This window comes from Papio anubis, chromosome 2 (assembly GCF_008728515.1).
Source record: "Papio anubis isolate 15944 chromosome 2, Panubis1.0, whole genome shotgun sequence".
Classification (NCBI taxonomy): Eukaryota; Metazoa; Chordata; class Mammalia; order Primates; family Cercopithecidae; genus Papio; species Papio anubis.
The window spans coordinates 80,785,007-80,796,236 of NC_044977.1; the positions used below are offsets into that span (position 1 = coordinate 80,785,007).

At 42.4% G+C, this 11,230-nt stretch overlaps 1 long non-coding RNA gene across 1 annotated transcript in view; it reads left to right on the plus strand.

The window, feature by feature from the left end:
• LOC103882022 overlaps window positions 1-9,314 on the plus strand; it is a 46,111-nt gene extending 36,797 nt beyond the window's left edge. Inside the window, exon 2 of the long non-coding RNA XR_643689.3 lies at window positions 8,841-9,314. This is a non-coding gene — a long non-coding RNA (uncharacterized LOC103882022). The remainder of the gene's footprint in view (window positions 1-8,840) is intronic.
• The last annotated feature ends 1,916 nt before the right edge of the window (window positions 9,315-11,230 follow it).

Below are 11,230 nucleotides of genomic sequence, written 5' to 3' on the forward strand. Positions count from 1 at the left end.
ATCCCAGCTACTCGGGAGGCTGAGACAGGAGAGCTGCTTGAATCTGGGAGGCAGAGGCTGCAATGAGCCGAGATTGCACCACTCTGCACTCTAGCTTAGGCAATGAAGCGAGACTCTGTCTCCAAAAAAAAAAAAAAAAAAAAAAAGGGAATGAATGCCTTCTCCTGAGATTGAAAGATGCCATCTCTCTCTCGAAGGTATAAATTAGATGAAGTATGTGTTAGGGTGTTGGCAAAAGTTTACATACCTAAACAGATGGTCCTTGACTTAAGATGGTTAGGATTTTTCAAATTTATAATAGTACCAAAGTTCTGCATTCAGTATGCTCCTTACACACTTTTGAAGTATGGTCCTTTTTTTTTTTTTTTTTTTTTTTTGAGATGGAGTCTTGCTCTGTCCCCAGGCTGGAGTGCAGCGGCGTGATCTTGGCTCACTGCAAGCTGCATCTGCTGGGTTCAGGCCATTCTCCTGCCTCAGCCTCCGGGGTAGCTGGGACTACAGGCGCCCGCCACCATGCCCAGCTAATTTTTTTGTATTTTTAGTAGAGATGGGGTTTCACTGTGTTAGCCAGGAAGGTCTCGATCTCCTGACCTCGTGATCCGCCCACCTCGGCCTCCCAAAGTGCTGGGATTACAGGCTTGAGCCACCGCGCCTGGCCTCGAATTATGGTATTTTCAACTTACAATTGGTTTATTGGACTTAACGCCCAAAATGAGGAATGCTTGTACTTCATCTTTGAGGATGTGAGTCATTGTTTCTTCCCCCAGTGAAAGAAGAAAGAGCTAGGCACCCCAGCTTGGGAAGGAATGGAGTGAAAGTGAGGGAAACCTTTAGAGAGACTTTCCTGTAACACTTTACACAGCTCACATACCTTAAACTCTTCCTGGGAGAGAACACACACACACACACACAAATCGCCTGCTGGAGAGATGGAAGCCCATGAGGAAGGAAGAGTTGCTATTGGAGACATTTGGACACTCAGCAGTCTCCTTGCAATTGGGGTTGCTACCCGCTATGTGGGTCATGCAATCAATTCACTGGGTCATAGTCAACATAGTGGCATTGTTTTGTTTGAGGGGTTTAAATTTGGTATTTACCCCTACGTTCATTTGAAACATTACTAAGATAACTAACATTAACTTTTAAATTGTATCATGTCATAAGGCTATTATTTTTTAAACGATGTGTCCTGGGTTTTTTTTGGTTTTTTTTGTTTGTTTGTTTAAGTCTGAAGAATAGTGCTCTGAATGGAAAGTGAGGTATCTGAAGTCACCAGAAATAGATGAGGAGGGTTAATTTGGTTCCCTCACTCCTTGCTGTCCTTGACACCTGCAACCCACCCCAGCTTGAAGGCAGCAGCCCACTCCACCCCTGTACCTCCTGGTGGGGGTCGATTTATCTATCAAGGTGCTGGGATAGTTAATATTGAGTGTCAACTTGATTGGATTGAAGGGTGCAAAGTACTGTTTCTGGGTGTGTCTGTGAGGGTGTTGCCAAAGGTGATTAACATTCGAGTCAGTGAACTGGGAGAGGCAGACCTACCCTCAGTCTGGGTGGGCACCATCTAATCAGCTGCCAGCATAAAAGTAGGAATGGAAAGAGCAAACTTGCTGAGTCTTCGGGCCTCCATCTTTCTCCTGTGCTGGATGCTTCCTGCCCTTGAACATCAGACTCCAAGCTCTTCAGCTTTTGGAGTCTCGGAATTACAGCAGTGGTTTGCCAAGGGCTCTCAGGCCTTTGGCCACAGATGAAGGCTGCACTATTGGCTTCCCCACTTTTCAGGTTCTGGGAGTGAGATGGGCTTCCTGGTTCCTCAGTTTGCAGATTGCCTATTGTGGGACCTCACTTTGTGATTGTGTGAGTCAATTCTCTTAATAAACTCTCCTTCAGATATTCATCTATCCTATTAGTTCTGTCCCTTTAGAGAACCCTAATACAGGTGCTCTGCAGGGGAAGTGGCTCCTGTGTTGCCTTATTCTTTATTTCTCTCTTAGAGGACTGTCCTCCCAACTGAAGAATGAAAATAAAGGAAAAAAACTGAGTTCCTTCAAGGATAATTCCAGACACCTAGCTAGCCCTGAGAAGCAAATGAGCAATTTGATAAGCAAGGTCATAGTAGCTTAAGACAATAGTCAAGGGAGTTGGAGTCAGATGTTTTGCTCCCCATGGATGCTAAAGACAACATCTTAACATATGTCCCCGAGTTGATTTTCAGAAGCCTGGACCCCCACCAAGTGGATCTGCTGGCAGGGCATGTAGACCTCAGATAAGGGGGAACTGGGGACTAAACTCTGACCTCTACTCTTTGTTCTAAATTTCCTCCTGAGGGGCTTGGGGCCCAGAGGAGTCACACCCACAAATCAGAATTCTTTTCTTCTGATTCAAAGTTTTAGACAAAGCTTTGCCTCCTTAACCATTCGCAGATCAGAAAACCTTTGAATCCACCTCTGCCTGCCTCCCACTTCAAGATGTCTCACCTTTTTAGTCAAACCGACATATAGCCTCTATGTATTGATTTATGACTTTGCCTATAATCGCTCCCTCCCCATCTATGCAAACCCTTACCTGTGAGCCATTGGGGAATTAAAGTCTTAAGAATGAGCTGCCCAATTCTCCTTACTTGGCACCCTGTGATAAGTCCCTCACTTTCTCTTGTAACAGCCTAATGGGTTCTTCTTGCCCACTGCCCAGAGAAGTCAATGCACTGAGAACAGCAGGTTTTGTGGCAAAGAGAGTTTAATACTTGCAGGGCCAGCCAAGCAGAAGGATGGGAGATAATTCTCAAATCTGCCTCCTCGAGAGCTCGAAGGCTAGGATTTTTAAGAATAATTTGGTGGGAAGGGTGATAGGGAAAGGATTCTACTGATTGGCTGGGGATGAACTCATAGGAGCATCCAAACTGTCTTTGAACACTGAGTCGGTTTCTGGATAGGTGTCAAAGATCCAATTGAGTCAAGGGTCTGGGTTGAGTCAGCAGGTTGTCAGAATGCAAAATTCTGAAAAATATCTCAAAGATAAATCTTAGGTTTTGACAATAGTGATGTTATCTGAAGGAGCAATTGGGGAGGTTACAATTCTTGTGACCTCCAGCTACGTGACTCTTGAGCCCTAAGTGATTACAGAATGGCAAGCTAGGGAACAATGGCTGGTTATTGCTTAACTATGCCTACATTTTAGCAGATTTCAGGCCCTTCCCACAATCCTTAACTTGCGGCCTTTGGTTAGTCTTACAAAGGTGGTTTCAGTCCTCAAACAAAGAGGGGTTAGTTTCGGGAAAGGACTATTATCATCCTTGTTTTAAAATTAACAAAGGCAGTTAGCTTGTGAGGTTAGAAGCAGTATGGGGTCAGTTAGGTGAGATTTCTCTCACTGTTATAGTTTTCACAAAGGTGGTTTCACTCTCACTGCAATCTTGATGTCAGTGTTTGCTTTGCTGCACCAGGTGAGTGGGCCCCAGTTCAGTTTAATAACAGGATCAAAAGATAAAGATGCCAGGTGAGTTGGTCTGCCCTGTGCTGAGACACCCATGGGGAGCCATGGGCGGCCTCTGAGGAGAAAAGTCTCCTTATTGCCTTCATGTCTTTATGCCCGAGAGCATAACCATTCAGTGGCATTCCACAGGTTGCTCAGGAAGATAACACTCCCTTGAAGCAGTGGAGTATAATCAAACATCTTGGCTCCTCCTGAAATCGGCTCCCACCCATTTCAGTCCCGATAAGTTCAAGATCTTAAGTAGTTTAGACACACACCTTTGCTCAAGGAAATTCACAAAAACTGCCACTGCTACACATCTTATTGAATGACTCACCAGTTCTCCTTCACTGATTAATCCCTTTCCTCATCCCTTCCTACCCCTTCCCTTTGCCCTAAGAACAAAGAGCTTATAAACTAATAAATTAGGCAGAGCTGAAGAGCTCTGGGCCGTGAGCAAGCCTCCAATGCTGCGGTCCCCTGGACCCACCTTTTAAACAGTCTCTTTCTAACTCCTTTGTCTCCGCTGGACTCGGGGTACCTGCTGTGTGGTGTGGGGCTGGTTTCCCCAACATCCTCCATGCAATATGTTCTAGGCCTACCCCAACTCATCCTTCCTGTGTGATTGATATTGATATTTTCTACTTTACCATAAACAAGAGCCACAAAGCCAGAGGCCTGGCCGTACTGTAATCTGGAACAATGTGATACAGCTCTTGAAGGCATGACTGCAAGGTCCATGAAGAAAGGTCCTGAGGAATATCTTTTTAAATATTTTTGGTCATATTGTACTCAGACCAAAAAGCTGTTATATTAAAAGTGATGGACTTGTTTGTTGTCAGAAAGTATTCAATGCTCTCTGATACATTCGAGCACAGAACTGGGAGGTGTGGAAGGGAGAAAAAAATCTGTGGGACTGAAACCACTTGAAATCTGTTGGGCAGTTACAGGGTCAGGACTGAATAGTCTCCTTAATAGCACATCCTTGTCACTGACCTTGGCTGGGCTATGTCACCTTGGCAAAGGAACATGATGGCAGGGAGTGTTAGTGGGGTAGATATGGAGGATGTTTCTGGAAAAACTAATTTATTGAGCACTAATGGGCCAGGTATTGTTCAAAGGGCTTTGTATATGTCATCTAATGATTAGAAGTCAAAGAAAATTACTTTTCCTTATTTATATATTTATATATGTATTACATTATCTCATTCCAATCTCAATTTTTAGGAACCCCAATAAAAAGAAACCATTCTCACTTCAGAAAAAAATTATAACAGACAGTGAAAAAGATCTGACCTAACCAACTCCATCTTGCTTCTCACCTCTAACCAGTCTTTGTTAACTCCTGGGCCTAGGCCACCTAACTTTCCGAAGAACTTTCTTTACAGTTTAAAATAAAGATGGTAACAGCTCTTTTCCAAAACAAATACCCTTCTTGCCTGGGGACTAGACTGCCTTTCACTAACAAATTAACCAAAAGATTAGAAATTATGGTTTAGGAATCATGCAGCTGGAGGCTATAAGTTCTAAACCTCCCCAAATTTTTCCTGGGGACATCACAATGGCAAAACCTAAGATCTGTGGTTGAGATATTTTGCAGACCCTGCGCTTAATGGATCAGCTGGAACCACCTAGATAGATAAACTGGTTCATCTGACCTTGCGGCCCCTACTCAGGAACTGACTCAGCTTAAGAAGATAGCTTCAACTCCCTATGATGTCATCTCCGAGCCAATCAGCACTCCCAACTCACTGGTCCTTCATCTACCAAATTATCCTTAAAAACTCTGATTCCCCAAATGCTCTAGAAAACTGATTTGAGTAATAATAAAACCCTAGACTCCCACACAGCTGGATCCGAGTGAATTACTCTTTCTCTATTGCAATTCTCATCTTGATAAACTGGCTCTGTCTAGGGAGCAGGTAAGGTGATCCTGTTGGGCGGTTATAGGGTCACTGGAGGTGTAGGAAAGGGGGGACTGAAAGTTCCAAACCTCTAATCACAGGGTGGGCCCCTCTGGCCATCAGCCCCCAACCTGAGTTATCTGGAGGCCCATTAAGAGTCATCACATCAGCATAAACTCAGGTGTAATTGAAAGGAGTTCACTAAGAATAACAAAATACACTCCTATCGCTCTGGAAATCCCAAGCGTTTTAGGAGCTCTGTGCTAGGAACCAGATACAAAGACCAAATATAATTTTTGTATATCCTACAATGTTTCACATTTTTTTGTTTTTTGTTGTTGTTGTTGTTTTTATAATTGGCACTGGTGGATATAAGAATTTCACAGATTTTAAATTGCTGTCCATCAGATTTTACTGGTGTTCTAAAGAGCTAGGAGGGGAACTTAATTCTTTACTTGAAGAATCCAGCTGGCTGGCAGCTGGCTCCTTCGGGGTATGCAGCAGACAGAGCCCTTTGTTGCTATTAGCATGTTCACTACAACTGTAGTTACCTGGTGACAGGATAAAATTATAGTCAGTTTACTCTCATATACCCTGCATGAGTATATGAGTCAACTTGCCAGAGTAAACCACTCTCCCAGGGAGTATGTAATTTTGATACTTGTTTAATTTCAATCCTCTCTCATTTGACAGAATGATTTCTCACCCATTTTAGATAGTGCCATGAACCCCTCAATTGAGTTTCTTATTCCTGCTGTTATAGACTGTTCCTGCCTGAAACATTTAGAGAAACAGTTCTCCAAAGGCAGTTAATTTAATTTGGATTGCTTGTAGGCACACATAGTCTTTTTTCTATCTCTGACATAAAGAACAAACTCCTTCAATATTTTTATTTTCCATTTTGTTAAATATTTATATTGTGTCCCTTCAAAGCAAACTTCCACTTAAGGAAATACAAAACTTATAATGTATAGATTCTTTTCGAGGAAAGTCTAAAGATAAAATCAATCCATTGCAATTTTCTACTGATTTCAAACTGTCTACATAAACAAAAAGGCACCACAATTTCTAATCTATCATCAAGTTCTTCCATAAGTAACTCTTGAAGATCTATAAAATCTAGTTTTAGTGACTCAACAAAATTCTCAGTGTTCAAGTCTAGGACCTGGTCACAGACCTGCTATTAGAAAGCAGTCAATGTCATCCTAGGGATAAAATATAATTTACTTGACATCCCACTCCTGGTAAAATACCAGGATTGAGATACTGAGGAAATGATGCATGTATACACATACAAAAAAGGCATATCACTCCTTTTACAGACTACTTTTAAATCAGGAACAAAGCCAAAAGGACAACCTATGCAAACGACAACCCATGCAAAATTATTTCCTAATCTAGAATCTTCATGTTTATTTCCAACACAAACATTTAGTCTCTAAGCCCATTTCTCTTTTGCCCCTTCCTTTGAAATGGGGATAGGAAATGGAAGGAAAATATTCTCATGAATCCCCATAAGCAGGGAGCTGTTGGATAAGTTGCTTCATTTTCCCATCTCTAATAGTCTAATAGTGTTTCCTCTTGGTTGCATCTTTGGGAATGCCAATAAAGAAATTTGGTTTTGTTTGTTTTTTTGAAATGGAGTCTTGCTCCGTCACCCAGGCTGGAGTGCAGTGGTGTGGTCTCAGCTCACTGTAACCTCTGCCTCCCAAGTTCAAGTGATTATGCTGCCTCAGCCTTTCCAATAGCTGGGATTACAAGTGCACGCCACTACACCCAGCTATTTTTTGTATTTTTAGTAGAGATGTAGTTTCACCACATCAGGCTGGTCTTGAACTCCTGACCTTAGATGAACTGCCCACCTCGGCCTCCCAAAGTGCTGGGATTACAGGCATGAGCCACCACGCCAAGCCAGAAATTTGTTTTTAGGAAATCAACTTCAACTTGTCTGGGTTCTAAAAAGAAATTTTCCCATTCCCTGATGTCCCACCCACCAATCATATGAACTAATGAAGTAAAACGAATGCAGCATGCTTGGGAAGGTATTAGATATTCAGGGACGAGGGAAGGTTAACTCATATTTTTGTAAACCAAATACAGTACAGGGCCCCATGCAATTCTTATAAACTCCACAATTACTCCAGAGCCTCCCCAACTCCCTCTTATCTTTCCACAGAAATTCTCTCTAATCTCTAGGCCACATGATCCTGAGAAACAGACACACCAAGATCTACATGGAAACACACATATGTATTACACATATGTGCTGACACACTTGCATATACCAGGCATGTGTACATATAGGTGGATAAATATATACATATACCCATGTGTTTGTATATTGTACACACATTCATTTCCCAACTTCTGCATCACAAAAGTCTACATCAAGGGTGTCCAATCTTTTGACTTCCCTGGGCCACACTGGAAGAATTGTCTTGGGCCACACATAAAATACATTAACACTAACGATAGCTGATGAGCTAAAACAAAAAACAAAAAAAAAGTCCCCCCAAAAATCTCGTGTTACTGGTGAAGGGTCTTGACTACAAGTTGTTCAGGTCCTTGGCATTTTGAATAATTGAACATAACACATAACATGCAAAAATGTAGACAGGAATGAAATGCAGGAACAAAGCAGCAAAAGTGGGAATTTGTGAAAGTGAGAAAGCACTCCACAGGGTGGGAGCGGGCCCCAGCAAGCGGTTCAAGGGCCCAGTTACAAAGTTTTCTGGACTTTACCCCATTTGAGGTTCTTATCAGCTACCCCGATGAAGGATTTGGCCTGTGGCTAATTAAAGGCTGAGGTGAATTGGTACCCTATACAGATAAAGGGATGGTCCCTGCTTGGCCCTGCCAATCCAAGGCACTCTCCCTTTCCATCTGAGACACGGTAGGGAGGGCTGTAGCCTTTGATCCTTTGCTACTCTGCTGGGGAGATGGGGTTTTCCCTTTAGTTCAGCTTTAGGAAGGTGGTGTTAGTTGGCCTTAGGTTTCCTGCCCTCAGACCCAGATGTTGTCCTTTTGATCCAGCTTTTGGAAGTCAGCAGGACTTGGCCTTAGATTCTCTGCCCCCAGACCTTGGTGTTTTCTCTTTTAGGAAGTCAGCACAAATTGGCCTTAAGTTCTCTGTCTCCAGACCCTATTCTCCTGCCTCAATAATGTTTTAAAAATATTTATGAATGTGTGTTGGGCCACTTTCAAAGCCCTCTTGGGTCACATGTAACACATGGGCTGCGGGTTGGAAAGCTTGGCCTACATAATGGATCAGCAAAAAACAACAACTGGACTTAGAGATTTGAGAGAAGGAAAATTGAGCCACCAAGAATAAAAGTTTCTGGGGTTTAATGGGGCTGGGGAATGGTTAAAAAAATAAACCAAACAAAACCCACTCCTGTGTTGATACAGTTTTGCCCTGATCATAGTTATTAATCCTTTCTCTTCTTTTTTCTCATTTTTCTGTAGGTTCTTCAGCTACACCAGTTCCCCTCTCTCCATGCCTAGACGGGTTATGCTGACTTTCTACTTTAACTCTTCTTTCAAAGCCAAACGATATCAAAATGATCATGTAATTCCATAAGAAGTGCTCCTCTGCAAGAGGAAAGTGTAGCTGAGACAGTTAATTTTCCAGACAACACAAGAGTTCTCTTTCAAATCACTGAAGTCAGAGGCATCTGATAACAAATGGAGTGTGCCATTTTTCTGAAGCAAGAAACAACCCTGGGGCTGATTTTCTCCTGTGTATGTACCAATGGTGTCTACAGGCAGAGCTGAGCCTCTGTACAGGGGTCTGCCTATCTTTGCATTCGAGACAGTTGGTGCAAGTCAGAACAATTCACTGGAATTCCCCAAGGAATTAAATCCTCCAGGATCTTTAAAGTCACAGACAGAAAGGTGCCATTTTAAAACCCCAAAGAATTTACACCAAACTTTTTAACATTCCTGTGGGTCTTCGTTAATAATCATATGAAGTTTCCTTCAGTAGCCTGCAAGAACGGACCTGGGGGGAGTCTCATATGCAGAATATGAGAGAATCATCAACTAGGGAAGCACCTAGAGATAGGTGATAGTATCCCAGGGGTGTGCAGGCCCTCAGGACAAACATGGAATATCTTCTTAAACCTCAGTCTAACAAGAAGATTTAGGGGAAGACCCAGTAGAGAGTGTAGTTGAAAATTGCTATGTGTTTTGAATTACAACACAGGATTCAATGAGTTTTAAGCAGTGTAGGGGCCAAAGGAAACTTGGCCTTCTGAAGGTTCACTGAAAAATCAACTCAAAAAGGCAGATTAATAAAGAATAGGCATACACATTTATTTAATGTGTATACACAGGGTCCTTCAGAATGAAGAGCCAAAGATACAGAGAAAATTGTCCATTTTATGTTTAGTTTCCTACAGACAGTATGTGTGGAAATATGAAGGAAAAGGCTGTGATCTAATGCTAATAGGCTGAGTGCGGGAACCCAGCAAGGCTGTCTGCCTAGATTCCTCTTGGTCTCTCTGAGCAGCCTTCCTTCCTTCTGGGTGTGGGGCAGGACCCTCTCCGGAACGGGGGCCTTGTGACCTACAGTCAAACAAGGTGGGGCAGATGATTTCTTTATAGCTAGCTTTTGTACCGAAAGGTGGAGGGAAAATTAGAGTGATGTTTTTAGATTTTATGGCTGGCTTTAGGGAAAAGGGGCTTGGGTTTTATGACTCATGATGGGGAAGACAGAGTCTAGCTTCTATGGCTAGCCTTGTGGGGAGAATAAGTCTGTGGGACGGGAGGGCAGAGAAACACGTTTGCCTCAGAGGCTTCTGCCGAAGCCTTCATTTGGGGATATCGTTTTCTAAGCCCCAACAGCAGTATACTTTCATTCTCTTCACCTATGGAAAATCGGGGGTAGCCTTTGAGAAGCTTCTCTGCCTATTCTAGAGCCTCCAAATTCCATCTACCCATCTACTTGAGTTCATAGACTCTGCTTTTCTAGGATAGGCGTTAAAATTACATATTTGGTTTACATCAAAGGATGCTTAAAGAAATCAGACACCCATTGTTACTGTTTTATTTGTAGAAAGATGTTGCCTCTTATGCCACCAGTGACTCTCCTGTTTGAAGGCTACATTTGAAATTTATTATATATTTCTGTACTTCTTTAGGAAAAAAGAGTAGGTTTATTTCATTTTGACATTGAGAAGTATATGAATATTTCCCCCCTTTTCTCTTTGACTTCTGGGAGGCTCAAAACCAAGCTTGAAACAGTTAACAATATCATAGATCCTGAGATCTTGCCCTTTTAGCGTTATTCCTCCCTCCATCTTAATCTTCTCCTCTAATTTATGTGCTTCCAGCCCATGATCATCTTTAAGTATCTATATTTCTTAATCATTTTATAGAGTATGTTTTTATCTTAAAAGCTTCAATCCTTTATGGAATAAATTAGGAAGTAAACATTTAGAGACTGTATATATTAGAAGTGCATGGGGCCTTATATGATTTCATTGAGTCCTCCCAATGATGCATGAGGTTGGTGTTCTATATATGTGCAGTAACTACTCAAGGCCATACACCTAGAAAATGACTGAGCTGAGAATGAACTTTTATTTCTCTCACTCCATGCCCCACAGTCTTTCCATCAGTTGGTTTCCAGGAAGAAACACTGAGAGTTCAGTCAGTCAGAAGCTCACAGATTGCCCCACCATGCCTGCCCCTGCCAGCACCCCTGTCTTCTCTGTCTGGAATGTTTAGATGGACACCATCATGTCCTTCCAGATTCATGGGTTCCTACATTTTCAGTGGGGCCTCCATTCATCAGTGGCCCATGAAAGAAACCTGACTCTAAGTAACTTAGCAAAACATAAACAAAAAACAAA